Source organism: Apus apus, chromosome 25 (assembly GCF_020740795.1).
Source record: "Apus apus isolate bApuApu2 chromosome 25, bApuApu2.pri.cur, whole genome shotgun sequence".
Taxonomy (NCBI): domain Eukaryota; kingdom Metazoa; phylum Chordata; class Aves; order Apodiformes; family Apodidae; genus Apus; species Apus apus.
Genome location: NC_067306.1, coordinates 2,787,909 through 2,808,032, shown reverse-complemented (window position 1 = coordinate 2,808,032; position 20,124 = coordinate 2,787,909). Strand labels below are relative to the sequence as shown.

The 20,124-nt window shown below is 55.2% G+C and overlaps 2 long non-coding RNA genes across 2 annotated transcripts; both read right to left on the bottom strand.

Annotated features, from left to right (window-relative positions):
• Positions 1 to 1,590: 1,590 nt before the first annotated feature.
• LOC127394501 (uncharacterized) lies at positions 1,591 to 4,714 on the bottom strand. The gene is made up of 3 exons (XR_007891639.1): positions 4,285 to 4,714; positions 2,607 to 2,715; positions 1,591 to 1,899 (listed from the first exon to the last, which is right to left on the bottom strand). It is a non-coding gene; the product is annotated as an uncharacterized LOC127394501 (long non-coding RNA).
• Positions 4,715 to 4,920: 206 nt separating this feature from the next.
• On the bottom strand, positions 4,921 to 18,712 carry LOC127394496 (uncharacterized). Its single transcript, XR_007891634.1, has 7 exons — positions 17,351 to 18,712; positions 16,512 to 16,639; positions 11,626 to 11,757; positions 9,569 to 9,748; positions 8,377 to 9,124; positions 7,402 to 7,489; positions 4,921 to 4,976 (listed from the first exon to the last, which is right to left on the bottom strand). It is a non-coding gene; the product is annotated as an uncharacterized LOC127394496 (long non-coding RNA).
• Positions 18,713 to 20,124: the final 1,412 nt, after the last annotated feature.

Here is a 20,124-nt window from a genome sequence, read left to right as displayed (position 1 = left end):
CTGGGAACCCATTCAGAGCCTCAGTCTTGGGGCTGGAAGGTGCTGACACATTCTGGGACCCCCAGGGTGGCAGGGAACATGCTGGGTGCTGCCAGCTGGGACACACGGGATGCTCTGGGATCCACATCCCAGTGGATCCTCTCCCCAGAGCTCGGGATGCGGCGAAGCCCAAGGGATGGAGGCTCCAGGTTTTTACCTGCTGAGGCTGATGAAAGCAGGAAGGATTAAAGGGGTGCAGGGCAGGGTGTGTGTGTTGGGAAGGTAGGGGGGGGGGAGCTGTGCAGGAGAGCATGTGCCAGGTAACAAACCTACAAGATCCTCCAAGATAAAGGGAGATCCCAACAGCTGTAATTAGGCGCTGGAGATAGCGCGGCGCGGGGAAAGCCTGAAGCCAAGTTCAGGAATTCTGGGTTAATGGCAGCCCAAGGAGAAGTTAATAACAAGCCCAACAAAGTGGGAGCAGACAGCCTGGCGTCTGCCCTCCCACACGCCACCGCTGCCACTCTAACCAACAGCCCTGCTATCTCCAGCCCAGCAGGAATCCCAGGGGAGCACAGGGAGACGGGGTGCTGGAGCACGGGTGCTCCTCTGCCCTGCAGCCCCGGGCTCTCCCCCAGCCTCCTGGCTTTTGACAGGGGCTTGTAGTGAGAGGACAAAGGGGAATGGGTGAAAACTGGGAGATGGAGGTGAGACATGAGTTGGAAATTCTGGCGAGACCCTGGCCCAGGCTGCCCAGGGAAGCTGTGGCTGCCCCATCCCTGGCAGTGTTGAAGGGCAGGTTGGATGGGGCTTGGAGCAACCTGGGCTGGTGGGAGGTGTCCCTGCCCATGCAGGGGGTTGGATCTAGATGATCTTGAAGGTCCCTTCCAACCCAAACCATTCCATGATTCCGTGATTTTTTGCCTCTTTGGCAGAAGGAAAGTGGTTAGACTTGATGGTCTTAAAGGTCTTTTCCAACCAGAACGGTTCTGTGAAAAGCCATCCTGGGGGAGGGGGAAGGATGAGGTTGTTTGGGAGCATCCCCTGGGGCAGGTCATAGCGTGGGGGCAAGGCTGTGCTGCACAACACCCTCCTTCCCCCAGGGCCTCATCCTGCTCCACAGGGAAGCACCAAAACCGGTGGGAGCAGGATTTGTCCCCTGGATGGTGTCAGACACCCCCGAAGCACCCAAGACCTGTTCCCCTGTGCAATGAATCACAGCAAGATGGGAGCTATGGCTGGGGAGGTGACCTGAAGGTGCAGAGGTGGTCCAGAGGACACACACACAGAGGAGGTGACAGTGATGTGGCCATCACAGGAGGGTCCTGGGACCTGGTTTCCATGGGCAGGTTGCAGAGGGATGCAAGGGAAGAGCAAGTTCACGTTCATATTTTTCCTCCTTTACCTTCCCAGAGCTCCAGCACTTCCAGGAAGGATTTAAAAGGGCTTTTGTGGTTTGTTGTTGTTTTTTTTTTTTTTAAAAAAAAAGATGCTCAAGACTGGCTTGTCCTAAAGGTCCCAACCTCAAGAGCCAGCCTGGCTGGTGGGACCCAGTGGGTGCAGGTCAGCCTGGTGCCACCACAAGCACCAGCCAGATGGTGTAAATCAGCACTTCCCCAGCAAATCCCCAGGATTTGTCCCTTGCTTCATCCTTGGTTTGACTCGAGATGAAGAGATGTTAAAAATACTTCAAACAAGGGATTGTTCCCCCCACTTCATCCCCTCCTACCTCAATAAAGCAAATATTTTTTTGCTTCAGCATTTAAACTCTTTTCCAGGATGAAGATCTGGTCTGGGTTTGATTTTCCTGGGAATTGCTGGGTGGAAATCAAAGGAGTGAAAGGATCCTGATGTAAATCAGCAGAGATCCACCCAGGGGCCTGTTGTCCCCCTGATTTACATCACTTCAGCCCTTGGCCCCTGGTGAGACAAGATGCAGGAGGGAGCAAAAGGGAGGGGAAATTTTCCTTATGTTGGGACAGAAGGAAAACTGGCACCAGCTTTGCTACCCCAAAAATCCAGAGGCTCAACATTTACACCAGCTATTCCTGACTGGCAGCACTGAGGGCCAAACCTGAGAGGGTCTCTTCCCCCTCACCCCCATCCCTGCTATTCTCTGCTGAGTCTATTAAGTGCCTGGGATTAATTGTGGGGAGCAATTTTCTGCTGTCTAAACTCCCCATGTCCTTGTTCCTCCCCTTGTGTCCTGGCGTGTGAAGCCAGTTTGGGGGATAATTATGTCCCATCTGGAAACCTTTGGGGAAGGTGTGAAGCTGCTGGGCAGAAAGATGACATATTTAATCAATTATTCCATTCATTAGCCCCAGCCTCAGTGCCTTGCCCTGCTCATTTGACAAGACCACCAGTTAAAGAGGCTTTTTAACCCTTATTCCCTTCCCATCACCCTTAACAGATAGAGCTGGAGGTGGGGATGAGCTGAGCCTGGTCCTGCTGGGGACAGGGACATGCCACAGCCTCAAACCCTTCACTGTCCCTTTGATGGTCACCAGTAAAGCCAGCCTGGCACCTCCAAAGCACTTTGGCCACTGCTGCAAGCCCAGGAAAGCCTTTGGGCAGCTCCAGCAAGCATTCAAACCCCCAGTGATGCTTCTTTTCTTGCCCTTCACCTGAAGCTCCAGCGCTCGGGACGTTTGTGGCTCGGCTGAAATGTCACTTGTCTTTTCGAACTCGATGCTCTTCCCCTCCTGCCTCTGCTGGATGGGTGCAAAACTGCCTCTGGGTGGAGCAGAGAAGAAGGGAAACTTGGAATTTCTCCCGCTGTGAGCAGAGCAGTTAAACAAGGGGAAATATTGGTTCCGGTTTTGAATCCGTTTTAGATCCTGTGAATTTATTGTGCATGGAAATAATGAACAAAATTGATTTGAGGGGGTTTTATTCAGGTAACTGGCTGGAAGAATATTTCCCCTCTCCAGGATGAACCTTCTAACAAGCCCAAATAAGATCTGGCCCAGGATTTCCAGGGGGCTTTTCCTTGCTGAAATGGTCTTTTTCCTTCCCATGACAGGCTCTTGAACTGTTATTTTCCCTTTAGTGCGACCCATGAAGGGTTTGCAACTGGAATAAGTGGAGGAGGCAGCTGGGAATGGTTGGATGCAGCATTTAAACCCAGAGATCATCAAGCACTGGCGTCTCAGTGGAGAATTTGATCCAATAAACCCTGATTAATTTGTTTCAAAACAAACTCTTGCAGGCACAAAGGAGAAACTTTCTAAAGCCCCAGCACACTGGGGTCAGGGTGTGGGCACAGGGGACAGTTCAGCTGATGCTGGGATATTGGGTGGGACTTTGGGTAAGGGCAGGGAGGGAGAGGACAAGGGGGGATGGATTAAAATTGGAAAAGGGGAGATTGAGGTGAGACACGAGGAGGAAATTCTGCAGGTGGGGAGACCCTGGCCCAGGTTGCCCAGGGAAGCTGTGGCTGCCCCATCCCTGGCAGTGTTGAAGGGCAGGTTGGATGGGGCTTGGAGCAGCCTGGGCTGGTGGGAGGTGTCCCTGCCCATGCAGGGGAGTTGGATCTGGATGATCTCTAAGGTCCCTTCCAACCCAGACCAGTCTGGGATTCTGTGATAGATGAGAAGCAAAACTCAAGAGGGGCACTGGTATGGATGGGACGAAGAGCTGAGCTCGTCTGGCACTTGTTGCAGTCAAAAAAAACAGGCAATTTGCAGTTTGAAATAATGCAAAATGCTGTTTAAATTTCAGTCAGGGGAACAAAATCCTTCTGTTTTCTCCAAGCAAAACGTTTGGTTGGGTCAGAAGGGAGGTGTGGGGGTGTGTCTCAATGTATGCAGAATATTTTCCTTCTGTTTTTGTAAAGGATGAGGAAGAAGCAGCCGGGCTTCCTCTGAAATCTGATCCCTGCCCAGGGCACTCCCGGGCACTATAAAAACCTGGGGAAAGGCCAATGTCTGCAGGTCAGGAGACCAGAGTGATGGGATGAAGGCTCCCAGAGGAATCCCTGTCCTTGTCTTTTGGTGGGGAGAAACAGCACAAAACAATCGGATCTGAGGTCACAGCAAGTGGGGAGGTTTTGGGGGAACCTTCACTTTGGGGGGACCTTCACTTTTTGGGGCACACGTTGGGGATGCAACACGCGGGAGCACCGGCAGCGCCGGCACCCAGGGGATGCTGCCAGGCAGCATTTCCACATCCAGATGCCACCAGGAAACATCTAGATTTCTCATTTAGGAACACCTGGGATCCCCCAGCTTCTCCCAAGCACTGGAAGCTGCATTTCCAGGTGGACACACTCATGGGAAGGGGAAAGTGTGGATGACCCCTTACCCTCCGTGTCCCACGCGTGGTGCCTGGGATGTGTCAGGGCTTGCAGGTTGGGGGGGGGGGGGGGAAGAAATTCCCAAGAGTTTGAGGAGCCAACAGGGAAGGGCTGGATCTTGCAGCTGACTCCACGTTCAGTCCTCATTTGTGAACCCTTTCTGATGACAGAAAGTTGCCTCCTTGCCCAGGTTGTAGGGATGGAGGGACGGGGAAAACGCGGCGCTGGCTGGAATCGGCCAAGAGGGCTCCTGGGCAGTGTGGGGGTGGCCCAGCCCTCCCCTGCACCCAAAAGAGACAAGCAATTAAATCATCTCCCTCCCCTCCCTGGATTTATACTCACCAGAAAGTGCTTTTTGTGTCAGACCAAGCAGTTTGTGGGTGCTGGGGGGTGAGCCAAGTGCAGCCACGTTGAGAATCCCACCGCAACGGTCCACGAGCAGGTGAAGAGCAGAAGGGGGAGGGGGGGGGGGGAACAAAACACAGCCTAAAAACCACTCTGACATTTTTCTGATGGAGCAGAAACTTTGCAATAAATCCTTGAAGGAAAAAAAACCATAATTCTGATGACATTTCCCATATTTGGCAAAATCCCAAACCTCCCACCAACCCCCCCCCCCCAGTTCCACGCACAAAGTACCTCAGTGCTTCCAGGAAAAGCAGTGTCCCCAAGCAGCCATTTCTTGTTGGTGGTGAAGACTCTGGAAAAAATAATAAATTATTTCAGGAATTTTTAAGAAGGAAAAGAGCGATACATGGGAAAAGCTTCAAGGTCTCTGGAGAAAAGGGTGTTTTCCAACCCATCCCAGTGACTCGGCTCCTGGGGATCTGCTGCTGGAAGGTGCCAAGGAGGGTGGGTGGGTGTGTCCTGGGGGGGGTGAGGGTGACAATCCTGTCCCTTGGTCTGGGCACAGCGTTGGGGGAGCAGGGAGAAGCTCCCCAGGTTGGATTTGCTGAGTTTTCCATCAGCCCAGCTCTATATTTTAGCACTGATGAAAACCCCCCCGTGTTGCCAGCCCAGCTCCCTCCTCCCCCTTGGCAGCCGAGGATGAGTTTCAGAGGGAGCAGATTCAGGTCAAGCCTTGGAAAGAAAAATATCATCTCAGAGCCCTCGATTTCCCCACAGAAGAGGTACCAGCAGGGCAGCACCCAGCCCTGGGTGCTCCATAACCCTTCCAGGCAGGATTTCCTCCTGTGCTGCTGCTGGAGGACCCGGAGAGGTTCAGCACCTCATGGTCACTCGCTGTCCCCAACTGGGACGTGTGGGTTGAGAGAGATGTTAAGAGCATTCTAATCAGTGACCCCACATTCTTGCTAATTAACAGAGAGAAAATTAGCGGTAAAGGAAATTGTTCCTTTCATATTGCTGTTTTGGGTTTGCTTGGGTTTTTGGCTTGGTGGTTTTTTGTTGTTTTGTTGGGGTTTTTTTTTTGTTCTCTGCGTGTACCACGGAGAAAGAATTATTTCAGCCTCTGGGGCCAGAATTCCCAGGCTCAGCTTAAGGGAAATTCTCAGTGTGAGGTGTTTTGGTTTTATTTTTTCCCCTGAATAAAGGAGTCAGGGTCTCTCACCCAGGAGCAGGGAAGGGCAGGAGCCAAACCCTGGGGCCGAGCCCCTGGGACCTGCTCCCGGAGCAGTGCCGGGGGATGCTCAGCTCAGCCCGGGCTCCCCTCCTCTCCCAAGGGGATTTTGATCCCTGCCAAGTGGTGTCCGTCTCTGCAGGGGGTTCTGGGGGAAGCCAGGCAGCTTGGAAGAGCAGCCTGAGAGCTCTGAAGGCATCAGACACCACCTGAAACAGGCGGGGTGGCTGTGGCAGGGGTGCCAGGCAGGGCGGATGCTGGCAGAGCTTGGTGATGTGAGGTTGGGAAACTCAGATCCCACCCTCCCGAGGGCAGAGGTATCTGGTGGCCACCTCCACCCGCTGGCTGGCTAGTGCCCAGGGCTAACAGCCACCTTGTAGCATCGTCCTGCTGCACAGGGGACACACAGGGACGACCCTGCATCCTGGTGCCCTTGCAGGACCTGAGCTCTGGGTCCGTGACTGTCACCTCCCCACTCCCAGAGCCACCGGCCTTCCCTGCAGGGCTGGAGGCAGAACCACCCGCCCCAGGGACAGCCCTGCCAGAGCAGTCGGGGAGGTGTCACCCATCATGTCCCCACGCCACCGTCCTCCCTCCCCAGCATGCTCAGAGGGGGTCATTAGTGGAGCTGACAGTCCCCGCAGCACACGCCGGGTATTTACATCTCTGGGGAGGCTGAACTGGAGAGGGAGAGGGAGAGAGAGAGAGAAAAAAAAAAGATGGTGACGGTAACTGTGTAATTAGAGCCTATTAAGAGGCGCCTCCGAGTCTCCAGGGGAGCAGGGTGTTCCAGGTCCCTGCCCCCCCCATGGCTCTGGGGTGCTAAAGTCTCCCCAGGCACAGCCAAGAGGGCCTGGGGGACCTGCCCCAGGGGACGTGGTGTTGTCAGGGGGGGACATGGCTCCAAGGCCAGGCTGAGGGGGGGACACCAACCTGTCTGACCCCCCCTGCAGCCTTGGGCTGACCTCAGGGGTGCTGGGAGCTCTGGCTCCTCTGGCAGCCACCTCCGTGTCCCTTGAAGTGATGGGCTGGGTGAGCAGCTCAGGTTTAGGGTCCTCCCTGAGGCCAAAGTCCCTGGGACTGGGCTGGGGCAGGACGACACCAACCTCGGACAGGGGGAGGGGCCAACCTGTGGTCCTGGGCTTGGCAATGCCTGGCTGGAGCTGCATGACTCGGGAAAGCTGTTGGAGGAGACAGGCATGGCAACAGGCAGAGAGAGGGAGCTGCTCCCACCTGATCTGTGTCCAGCCCCGCTCTGGGTGTCACACACACCCTGGCACTGGCTCAGACTCAGTTTCACCAGCTCCTACACCCTGGCTGCTCCAGCTCCCATTTCTTGGCTGCTCCCTCTCCATCTCTCAGCCCTTTTGGTATCTCAGGTCCTCACCTTCACCAGGAGGTCCATGGCCTCCTCAGTGACCCGCCCACGTCCCACCACGCTCCCCAGCACCGTGATATTCCAGTTCTCCAGCCCCTCGTGGGCTCCATGTCCACCTCCAGCCATGCCCAGGATGCAGCCTGGCTCTGGCCCACCTCAGCAACCCACCTGTGCTGGGAGATCATTTTTCCTCCCCCCGGAACCATCCTCATTATGGAAGTGACACACAACCCTCTCCTGCCACCCAGGGCTCTCCCTGTTCAAAGGCAAAAACCAAGCAGGTTGTGGCCAGGTTGGATGGTCAATCACACCATTTCCTCACCACCTGCCAGATTCCAGCAGCCCAGCTCCCTTTGCCCTCCCCTTGCAGGTGGCTTTTCCATTCAACACCTCCCACCCCACCTCCCCCCCTTCTCTTTACAGCTTCCATATTAGTCGTGGTTCACCGGGCACTGAATGGAGCCTGGAATTCCTTAATCCACCTGCAGAGGAGCTTTCCCAGCCCCAGCCCAGTAACCCAATCCCACCCAGCACAAAGCAGGGAAGGCATCGTTGGGGTTAACCACCAGTTGAGTCCCACCTCCTCCTGCTCCTGGGAGGGTGGGAGGCACCGCGGGCTCCCTTTGAATGTCCCCAGGGATTTGGCCGAGCTTTTGTCTCACCATTCAATTCCACCCGGTGGCCTTTCCAGGAGTCCCATTTCATCCCGTTTGTAGCCCAAAAACGTGCCCGTGGGTCAGAGATCAGCTGCCACCTCACCCTGAGCTCAGCACTGAGCAGGAAAAGTGACCCAGGGAGGGCTGGGAAGTGTCTTTTAACAGGGAAATGTTGATTCACTGGAAATAACTATTTTTTGCCAGAAACATTCCAGCTCGCTTTAACCTGGGCAGAATTTCTCATCAAAACATCACAGAGGTGGACGTGTCCATCCCATAATAACGAGCAGCTTAGGCATTCAGGTGGGACAGGGGACCCCTCTGGGTTCCCCAACTCTCCCACCAGTTGGATTTGCCCCCAGTTTGAGACCTGGAAAGCAGTGAGGGTCCATGTCTCACACCCTCTCAGAGCCACTCTCAGCACAAGTCCCTTCAAGTCAGAAGATCTTTCTGGGAAGTTGTATTTTCTGTAAAAACACATCAGTACCTTCTGCAAAGAAGACACCACCAGCCTTGCTGAGCCTTCCAACCTCTGGCTCTTCTGTGGAAACTCAGCTTAGGTAGGAAAATCTGGCAGAGAAGAAAGGTTTAATACCAACATTAATACATTTGGGTGCTCTGAAGAGCATTTGAGGTGGGAAGTGAGTCTTTCTCCAGCCCACAGGAGCTAGATTGGGAAACTACTTGAGATCCTGGTACCATGACCTGCAGATTCACCTGCATGGTCCAGCTATCACCCCACCAGGTCACCTTGCTGTTGGGAAACATGGACAACAGACCTAATTTTGGGGAGCTGGGACTGGGTGATCACCATCATGGGCTGGGTGGGGGTGTTGGTTTCAAGGCAGCTTTGGATCACCAGAGATAGAGAAGAGCTCAGAGGACCCAGGGCTGGAAGGAAGATTTTCAGACAACCTCCAGCACAACTAGGGCACATTTTCCTTCACCTTTTGGGTTTATTTCTGCCACGAGCCTGGAAAGCACGAGCTCCACCACAGCAGAGGGATGGGTGGGAGATGCTGAGGGGCCACCTCCAGACATGAGGTGCTTGAAAGCATCTCCAAGACCCAGCCTTAAGGGGCTGCCAGGAAGAAGAGGAGGAAAATTAGGTTTATCTCAGGTTGTAGCCCCAATTCAGGCTCCTTGATGTCCTCCAGCTGTCCTGTCCTCCTGCCTGGGCAACCTCCTGCCACCCGTGGCCTCGTGCCAGGGCGTCTGCCTGAGCTCAGCTCCAGCTGCAGGAGGAGAGGAGAAGGTCAGAGCCAAGTGCCCACTTTCCATTTACTCCAACTTTCCACCCCTACATCCCCCCCCCACATCATCCCCATGAGTAATTGGGAGCGGCCGTCGGTGTCTGGGCCAACGGGACCACCCAGGACCACCCCGTGGGCTGGGAAGGCAGCTGGCAGGCAGTGAGGAGGAGGAGGAGGGGGATGAGGAAGGAGAACTCTGGGTTTTCCTCTTCCTCTTGGCTCTCTGGGGTTGTTTGGGGTACCAGAGTGACACCCCTGGGAACCAACCAGCTCTGTTAGTCACACAGGGAGGCTGGAAAGTGGGGTGGGGAGGGCAGAGCAGCAGGACTTGGTGGACCAGCACCATTGCTGCAGAGGAGCCACGAGGAAGCACCTGGGACTCCAGACCTCCTGGCTTCCACTCCTTCTCCATGGCCCAGCTCTCACCTTTCCTGGGCTGTGGTGATGGCATCACTCCTGGGACCAGCTCAGCACCCTCGGGGCTCCCAGGGGGGGAAGGTTTGCAGCTGGAAGGACGTGGGCGATTTTGTGACCAAGGCTCATTTCCAAACTTGCAGTTTTCAGAGCTCAAAGGGCAGTGGGGGGAGACTGAGGAGGGGCAAAAGCCTGAAAAAAAAATCAAAAAGGGAGAAACACTTTACTGACCAGCTGGAAGCTGAAGGACTGCAGCAGCCAGGGCAGAGCTCTTGGCAGGTAGTGCTCTTGCCTCCTTCCCCATCCTGGTCCACCATGGCCCATGTTCTCCAACCTGATGGAGAAAGAGACAGCTCCATCTTCCAGTGTTTATTGTATGACTGTGGTAGTACTCTCAGCTCTGACTCAGGACTCCCATAAATCTTTCCCTGGGTGAGCAGCACATCCCTTTTTCTGTCCAGGGCTGTTCTTCCATACCAGGCTGTAGTTTCATTTCCTCCTGCACTGTGGCCTCAATGTGATGGACACTTAATTAGCATTCCCATCCAGGCCATCCAGCTGCTGGGAGAAGTGTGCCACCATGCTCCTCCATCCTCTTCCTGGTTTTAGGGGAAGGATCACCACGTGGGGGAAACTGAGGCACGCAAAGGTGCAGGCTGGAGGTCAGTGACTTCTCTTGCCTGCAGGAACCCGCTGGTGAGTTGGACGTGACCCAGCAGAGATGGGCACCAAGCCCTAAGCCCCACCAGGCTCTCAGCAGCCTCAAGGGAACAAGCCCAGGGTGACCTCAGGTGGCTTTTCACATCCCAGCAGGTCTAAAGGGCTCAGCCCTGGCAGCGAGGAGAGCTGGGGGGAGCAGGGGAAGGGACAGGGGGTCTCCCAGCAGGTCACACGCTGCTGCACCTCCCTGCTCTGGCTGGGTCAAAACCAGTTTGGTTTGGTCATGCCCCAAAGTCCTCCCCACAGCAAAGCCAGGGCCAAGCGCTGGAAGGACCAAACTGTTCCTCGAGGTCAAACCCAGCCACCTCTGCAGGGTTTGGGGGCTGCCTGGGAAGCTCTGCAGGGTTTGGGGGCTGCCTGGGAAGCCCTGCAGGGTTTGGGGGCTGCCTGGGAAGCTCTGCCGGGTTTGGGGGCTGCCTGGGAAGCTCTGCAGGGTTTGGGGGCTGCCTGGGAAGCTCTGCAGGGTTTGGGGGCTGCCTGGGAAGCCCCCCAGGGACACGGAGTCTCGGTGAGACGCGTCCGTGCGTTTGAGCACCCGGCGATGCCACCTCCCGCCGCGGCCGGGTTGCTGCTCCAGGCGAAACCAAGGGAAGCGCTTGGGAGGTGAATGGCTCCAGCTCACCCGTGTCACTGAGCGGCTCCAGCTCACCCGTGTCACTGAGCTGGGGCTCGGAGGGGCCCAGGCGGGCCAGGCTGCCCGGCCGCAGCAGCGCTGACCCCGGCCCCGGAGCATCCCCGGTCCCGGAGCATCCCCGGCCCCGGAGCATCCCCGGCGCGGAGAGGCGGCCGGGCTGCAGGTAACGTTGCCATCTAGTGGCTTCCCCAGCCCGAGCCGAGGGAGAGAAGCCACTTTGGGGCTGCTTTGGGAATGGGAGGAGGGGGTGGGGTGAAGCCACACGCGTGCACCGGTACCCGGGGACCCCCACGAGCCGGGGACCCGGGGAGCAGCGAGGGCTGGGCTCCGCTGGGGAGGTGACGGGCGAGCTTCGGCCTCTCTGCTTAGGCAGCATCATCATCTCCTCCTCCTCCTCAGCACCTCGGCCCGTGCAGCAGCTCCCAGCCGGGGCTCGCAGCAGGTCCGTGTCTGCACGGCCAGAGCCGGGGCTCAGGACAGCGGGGGTGGGGGGGCTCCGCGGCAGCTCCTCCAGCCCCTGCCAACCCCCAAAAGCAGCTGAACCCCCTGAGCTGGCCGGGCAGAGGAGCCCTGAGCTCTGGCACAGCACGGAGAGGAGCTGCCTCCAGCCTGAGGGCAGAAGGTGGAGGCTTGGCTTGAACCTGGCACCACCTCAGCTCCTGGAGCTGTCAGGGCTTGGTCACGGCTCTGACAATTGCAGCTGCCTGGATGGTACCTGACGGGCCAGATTCCTCCACAGCATCTCTCCTGACAGAGCTGAAGATCAAAGGCAGATGGGCCGAGGACATGTGCAGCTCCTCTCCGTGCTGGGCTGTGTCCGACCTGGATCCAGGATCCCAGCAGGTCCCTGGTTGGGAATCAAGCACAGGGACGTGCACAGGGGTGTAGTTACTGACACAACACAGGGCAGGACAAACTGCTCCTTGCTGATAAACACAGCAAAGTTTCCCCAGTCTCCTCAGCCCATACCTGGAAGCCAGAAGCAGGGTAGAGAATCCTTCTTGTTTTCCCAGCAGGAGCAGAAGGGCAGGGTTCCAGGCCCCCCTGGGGAGCACTGCCCTCCTGCCCCCCAGCACCTCTCCCGTGCTGGCAGCACCCACTGCCCTGCTCATCCTCACCACCTGCCACCCAAACCACACCAGGGGAGAAGTGGAGCTGCTTTGATGCCCAGAGAGAAAAGCTCCAACCCCAAAACCCTCCTTGGGAGGAGCAGGGTCATCTCCAGCCAGCCCCACACCACCAGCTCTGCAGACTTGGGGGCACCTTGGCTTTTTTTGGCCTGATTTCCAGAGGAAAGGAAGCTCCTGAGTTCACTCTGCACTTGCCATGTTGGTACCAAGACCTGTTTCATGCTAGAGAGATGGATTCTTGCCCTACCCAGGAAAGTAAGTCCAATATTAGGAAAAAAAATCTCCCAAAGGAGAACTACTCCAGGCTGAGATTAGGGATTCCTGCAGTTCCTCCTCTGGGAACCCTAAAGAAATTGGTTTGGGGATCACCTGGCCCTAGAATAAGCTCATCCCTGGCCCTTTGCCTTCTGCACTGCCATTTAGGTGCTCAGACACAAAGATTTTATCTGCAACCAACCCCTTTATCTTTTTACAACTTTCTGGTTTAAAACTCTGGCTGTTGTTGCTATGTCAGCACCTCTCTGAGAGCTTTATGAGCCCTGCTGAGCCCTCAGCAGCAACAGTGTCTTGTGGCAACGAGTTCTGCAGATCAGCCACGTGCCTCTTCAACATCATTTTGGTCTAGGATGGAGATCCCAAGACTGACCCTTCCTCTCATCTTCCAGGAGCCAGTGTCGTGGCTGTGCTGGCAAAAGCATTTTGCAGCTGCCCCTCTATCTCCTCTCTGCATCTCACACATGAGCAGAGCCTGTGCCTGCATTCCTCATGACACAGTCACCTTGTTTGGCTGGTGCCTGATCCCTCTTGGTTTCTCCCCTGCTCTGGAAAACACACCCACAGGAAGGCACAGCCACCTCCTCTTCCCTGTCACCTCCATGGAGCACAGGGAGAGGCATCACTCCATGCCTGCTTGGATTGGGGAGGAGGATGCAATGGCAGGGTGTTCACCCTTGCGTGCCCAGGATCTTTATCTCATCAAGGGAGAGAGGAAATGCAAAGGATTTAAACCCAGGAGCTGGAAATCAGTGAGGGAACAAGATCATCCCCACAGCCCTGCAGCAGCAAGAGGTATCGTGGCATCTGCCATAATCCTCCCTGTCTCCATCCTGCAGGATCTCTCCTGGTAGGACCCAGGCATCCTCCTGGGGATCCTGCAGGTGGCTCAGGTGGTGCTGGTCTCAAGCCACATGCCCATGAAAGACCCAGGTCACTCCTCACTCCCAGCACAATCCCTGGGGCTCAAGCAGTTGGTGCCACACGTCCCTCTGGCTTTGCAAGTCAACTGTTCCAGCCCCCCATGGCAGGAACACTGGGAAATAACAACTCTGCCCCATCCTCCAGCCAGGCCCCTCCAGCTGCCCAGGGCTTCTCCATCCTCAGACTGCCTTGAGCCACTGGAGATCATCACATCTGCTCAGCCTCACGTCCATAGCATCTTCTTTTCATAGAATCATGGAAGAGTTTGAGTTGGAAGGGACCTTAAAGACCACCCAGTTCCAACCCCCCTGCATGGGCAGGGACACCTCCCACTAAACCAGGTTGCTCACAGCCCCATCCCACCTGCCCTTCAACACTTCCAGGGAGGGGGAAAATGCCCAGGAAGGGGGCAAATGTCCAGGGAAGGGGCCTCCCACAGGTCTCCTCTGGGCCCCCAGTGCTTTCCACCCCCCAGTGCAGAAGCAGCACAGGTCAGTGCTGGTGTCCCACAGCCAGGAGAGCCCCAGGCCCCATGTGTAGGCGCTGGACGGGCCATGGGGACTGTGCTGCAATCCCAGCCCTGCTCTGTTTACTTCCCCTCCCAGCTTTTTTTGCAAGCTCCTTGGGGCAGAGCCTGTTTCTCAACACAAGGCCCTGCTCCCTCCTGGAGCTCCCTTCTGCGACTCTGAGCTCATTCTTTTGCCAGAGATGATGCCCAGGATGTAAAATATCCAGGCTGCAATCCCACCCAAACCAGGATCCCACTGCTAACACCCAGGGAAGCCCTGAAGGAATCACACACTCGGGGTGAAGATGGGTTTTCTCCACCCTACAACATCACTGCTGCCACAGGAGGCTATGGAAAAGTCAGGGTGATCCAAACAAACCAGACCAGAACCCCTGATCCCTCTCAGGGAAGTTCAGCAAAGGATCTTTGCTCCCACCCAGCTGCAGTTTTGGTTCCTGGTTCTCATTCTCTGAGGGTACAAACAGAGCCCATGGAATCTCTGGCAGTCCCAGAGCTGTCACCAGCACCCTGGCAGCTCCCCACTGTCACCTCTGGGTGCCAACCCCTCTGCAGAGGTTTCTCTCCTCCCCAATTCTGCTTTAAACCCTCTCATGGAGGCCAGCAAAGCTTCCTCCTCCTCCAGGAGTGGATGGAGACAGCAACCACCAACCATCACTGTAGTCCCCTGGTTTCCACAGTTTCCCCAGGAGACATTCACTAATTTTTCCTCATTTTCTACCAGGCTACAGAGCTCTAGGGGCAGAAATCCCTCCTTGCTCCTTGCCTGGCAGGACTCTGGTTTGTACCAGGGACAACAAGGAGGTGTGGCACTTCAGGATATGCTCTAAGGGGCATGGTGGGTGCTGCTGTGTTGCTTGCTTGATGTTTTTTGTTAGTGTTGTATTTTCTTTATCCTCCTGGGTGGGTGGTTGGACTCAGTGACCTTAGAGGTCTTTTCCAACAGTAACAATTCTGTCATCCTCTGACTCTTGGCTGCTACAGCAACTCCAATAAATCAAGGATGTTCATTAACTATAGGTAATGGTGTCTTCCACATGCTTGGGTGGCACCTCCAGCCAACCTCAGCTGAGGCTGGTAACCCAAAGAAATAAAAATGGATAATGGCCCATCCAACCCAGGCCAACAGGGAAGGAGGCTTTGCTGCAAGAGAAGGAGACTCTGGGGAGACCTTAGAGCACCTGCCAGTGCCTGAAGGGGCTCCAGGAAAGCTGGGGAGGGACTTGGGACAAGGGCAGGGAGGGAGAGGAAAAGGAGGGATGGATTAAAACTGGAAAATGGAGATTGAGGTGAGACATGAGGAGGAAATTCTTTGCTGTGAGGGTGGTGAGAGCCTGGCCCAGGTTGCCCAGGGAAGCTGTGGCTGCCCCATCCCTGGCAGTGTTGAAGGGCAGGTTGGATGGGGCTTGGAGCAGCCTGGGCTGGTGGGAGGTGTCCCTGCCCGTGCAGGGGGGTTGGGACTGGCTGATCTTGAAGGTCCCTTCCTACCCAAGCCATTCAATGATAACCAGGAGAGCACCCATCTGAGACAAACAAGGGTGCCACGGTCACGCTTTCCACGCAGGCTGGGGTGTGATTAATCCCTGCAGGCTGCCAGGGAAGCGTGCAGGGAAGCAGAGGCAGCCTTTGAAGTGCAGCTGGGGATTGATGAAACTGCAGCACGTTGGGTGCTGGGTAGCTCTGGGGTGGCCAGAGGAGAGGAGTGGGGAGGGCAGGGAGGAGCAGAGGGCAGATAGTCAGCCTGTCTGTTCCCTGTGTTATACAACTTGCCCTGATGGACTCAGAGCGATGCCTAAGGTACAGAATAATAATAATAATAATAATAAAAAAAGATGCTACAGAAATTTAATTTAATTTAATTAAAACCAAACCAAAAGACAAAACGGCCGACAAGAAGAAAGGATTGTCCTGGGAAACTTCCCCTTGCCCAGGGGAGGTAACGTGGCCCTGCAGGTGGCAAACTAACCTGGGGATCTGGGGTCTGCTCCAAGCAAGGCTGCTGGCCCCTGGATGGTCTTGGTCAAGTTCCCTTCCCCTGTCCCACTGCTTGGTGAGGTAACTCTGGCTTGGACACCAGCCTGCAGCAGGTCCATCTGGAGGGACCTCCCTCTGCCAAGGGAGAACGTGCTGCTCCAGGTGGGCGTCCATCCACATGGACCTGAGGGCTGGAGTGGGCAAGACAAGGACCTGCTTCTGCCTCACTGTGCCAGGGGTGCAGAGGAAAGGCAGCAGAGGGAGGGAGCTGGGCAGGGGGAATGCAAGAGGTCACCTCACTCACCACAGACCCTGCAGCAGGGACAACCCTGCCTGTACCACCACCCTGAAAAGTCTCCTTCCAGACCCCAGCCAGCAATGGAGACTGACATTCTCACCATAAAACACAGCTGGGTTCCCAGCTGATGTCACATGCAGGTCTCTGACTTTTCTCAAGACAGTTCCCCAGGGGAGAAAGGACAGCTGGAGAAACCCTCTCTGCAGCAACTCAAACTGGCCACCTTTCCACCCTGACTGGTTTGCCAGGCTCGAGGGGCAAGACAGAGCTCAAGCCCCCCCTCCCAAGCCTGCAGCTCAAATCCCACTGCTGAGCCCAGTTTAGTCTTTCTGGAATGAGCACAGGGCAGAGGAGCAGAACTGAGCCCAGAGGATGATGTGACCTGGGGATTTCCTTTGACTTAACCTCATGGAAGGAGTTGCAGCAACTCTGTGATTAACTCTTAGCAAAGATAAAACAGGGAAAGTAAACTCTACCTCCTGTGCTTTGCAGCAAGATGGGGTTAAATTCCAGCCCAGCTCTGTGGGTTTGATCCTTCTCTGTTGATGTGTCCCAACACTCCTGAGCTGGTTGTCTGAGCTTCTGTGCTGGGGTGCTCTTTAACCTTCAACAACAACAAAAAAAAAAGAAAATGAAAGTGTTTGATTTTGAGGAGTCAAATCCCAAATCAAATACACCAAAAATGGGCCTTGGCTCCTTCACAAGCTCCCAAACCAAACCCAGAGGTGCAGCACGGACCTGATGGAATCCCAAGGATGTGGCTGGAGGTCTTCATGGCCACAGTTCACCTCTCATGGTGGCACAAGGCCTGGTGGGTTCTCAGTTTGCCTTTTCCCACCCCAAAGCTGCTTTCTCATGCTCCAGTCCCCAGCAGGGACAATAACAGAGGAGGATCCTCCAAAAGCTTTTGAGACCAAGGGTTCTGAGCCAAAGGGTTTTCCTGCTGGCTGTTTTCTCTGTGGTTTGATTTAATTTGATTACAAATGTCTGTCCCAACAAAAGCAACCCTGGGACGAGGCAGGCAAACTTCCACTTGGAAAAAAAAGGAACAACAACAAACCCCACACGTTCTTAGACACAAACAGTTTGATGAAACCATTTTCAAATGTCTTCCCCAAAGTGAAATATCTCCACAGAGTCCCCTCCCCACCACCACAGACAGTTTTCCAACCAGTTCTGCCCCACGGTGCTTTGCTTTCAGGCAGCCCAACACCCTCTAGCAATGAAAGATGGATCAGACCTCCCTGGAAGCCCTGGTCTGTGTGACAGCACGAGCAGGACCTTCCCTCCATGGTCACTCCATCCTCATACCCACCTCTGACCCTCTGCAGGCTCCAGAATCACCCATTGCACAAGGCTGCTCCATCCCAGTCTCCTGAAGCATCCCAGGATTGCTCCCACGGCACTGGAACACAGCAGGACCATGACTGATTTCTCCAGAACATGAAATCAACTCTTCCCTTTTGGTCAGGGGGGCACTTAGTAGTTGGGAATGGCACAAAGTGGCTCAAGACAGCAAAACTCACCCCTCGCCAGGACTCAGAGCCTGAACCTCTCTCCAAAACAGAGTCTTTGTGGTTCTACAAAGGCTAGATGTCCTCTTAATTTCAAATGTTCTTCCAGGACCAACAGGAAATGTGCTGAAACACCGTGAGAAAGCTTGTTCTTGTGGTTATGTCTGGCCCTAACCAGAAACAGAAGCGCCAGGAGGTGGGATGAGAGTCCTTGAAATCTCTCCAGCTTCCCGTTACGAACGCTGAAGGTCTGTGTGCTCCAGATGAACTTTTGGATGCTCCCATTGAGCTTTTGATGTCTGCCCTTCCCTCCTCACAGTTCTCACTGCTCGCTGAGAACAGCAAAGCATCAGCAAGTGGAAGAGTCTAGAGGAGCAGTCCCCAAGGAGCCTGGGGAAGACCTTTGTCCCCAGGGATGTTGGTCCCTAGGAACAGCTGGTTTGGCTCAGCTTCTGCTGCCAGCTTGGACAGCCCCAGCTTGGACAGCCCCAGCTCACTGCCCTGCACACTGGCCCAAGAGGAATCTGCTGGAAGGGCTCCTGGGACTGCTACATCATGTCTCAACCTGAGTGTTCTCAGCAGCTATGCATGTCTGAGGGAACCTCATCACACTCCAGCAGGGATGATATTCAAAACATCACTCATCTTTCCACGCCTGGGGTCTAGAAAAGCTCCTCTTCTTAGACCCGAGTCCTCCAAGAGATGCCATTGATAGCTCATCTGTTGATTGGATGAGGAGGGAAACCCAAACAGAGAGGGGAACCCCGGGGAGGACAGTCTGAAGAGATGTTGAAATGCACCTGTAACGCCTCCAGTTACCTTATCTCACCCTCTGCCCCAACACGATGAGCTGCTGCAAGAGCTGCACGGCAAGGAGAGGCCAAAGGCCTCCCGGGTGGCTCCAAAATGCCCAAGCCACGCAGGTATTTGGGCCTCCCACTCTTATGCAAGCACCGAGGCCAGATGTCATGCTGGATGACTGAAAGCAGCATCAGCTCCCTCTACGGGCTGTGGGAAGAAGGAGAGGTGGCCTCCACCAAAGAGGGTGGTTCAGAGCAATGATTCATGCCTTGGAATGGCTGCTCCCTCCATCTCTGGATCCATCCTCCTTCCCTTTGGCACCTCCACCACTCAGCACTTATAGGTTGGCCCCAAATCCTGTCGAGCTCCTGAGAGAGAGAGAGAGAGAGAGAGGAAGGTCAGAACCTTTGTGGATTTAACCCCAGAAACCTCAAGCAATGACGCTGCCCCTCCAGCACAAGGACTATCAACCCTCTTGGAATTTCTGGTTCAAAACAATGCGTCACAGCCAGAGAAGGACCAGCTCGAAGTGACTCGTCACCTGCCCAACACCCCTGGGCAAAGGTGGGGTGGCTCTCAGTGGTCCATCCCTTGGCTTCCTGTTGGCTCTGCCCACAACACACTCCCAGAGCACCCGGAATGGCCGGCAGTGCCCTTTCCTGCACACCAAAGGGCCTGGTTTGATTAGGAACAGGTTACCTGGATACGACGCTTCATCAAAGGGAACCCTACCTTGATGGCATCCCAGGGATGCTTGGGTAATTGCAGGTTCCTGCTGGTTGGAGCCAGTTCAACCTCTGGCCTCAGCTCTGCTGGAAATTGTTGTGCTGGGGAGGAACACGACGTGCAAAACCAATGGGGGTGGGGGGAGAAGAGCAGGGAGCTTCCCTGGCATCAAAATACTGGAAATAGGTGGCCCCAAGAACCCCTTTTCTGCTTGAACCCCAGCAGATGCTGAGGGAACAGGAGATGGGGCAGACAAGGCAGGGTGGCCCAGCTGCTGGAGCCAGAGCTGAGGTCTCTCCGTGAGAAAAACCATCTCCCCCACCAGCAGCAACTGCTCCTGCTCCCCAAAGCTTGCAGCTCTCCTGCTTTGTGTGGCAGCCTGTGGGATGGGACCACCAAACATCAACCACCACCCACCAGGGTTGAGCCTGCCTGGCTCCAATGCACCAGTCAGAGGCTGCCTTGGGTCACCCCTCCCAAACACCACCGGGCACGTTACACGAAAAGAAAGTGAAATTAATCAGACTTCACCATTTGGAACAGCTCATCCTGCCTGGTCTCATTTTACTCTTTCCCAGGCCAAACCTCCCCAGCCAAAGCACTTATTTAATTACCATATTTTCTATAATCATCCACTAGCTGCCCATAAATGCAAGTAAGACACCAGGCTCCAGGTTCACAGTCACCAGGGAATTATGATGTGCTCGAAATCAAGAATCACTTCAGCCCAGGAGGGTTGGCACCCTTGGGACATCAGCTATTATCTCATTTTCACCTCTTTGGTAATAACCTCCCGATGCAGAGAAAGCCCCAATGCTTGAGGTGTGAGACACCAAGAGTTGGATCTGGCTCTTCTTTGCATGGAGAAATGAGGAGCAACTGCCCCAAAGTCCACGTAGATGAAGAACGTGGGGTGAGGAGCAGCTTCAGGAGCTGGTTCCATGATGCTGCTGGGAACTGCACCTTTAAGCAGCTGAGCCAAGGGAATGGGATGTTCTTTTTGGCAGGGACAGGGTTGTGTTGTGTTTTTTTTTAACCAGCTGACAGA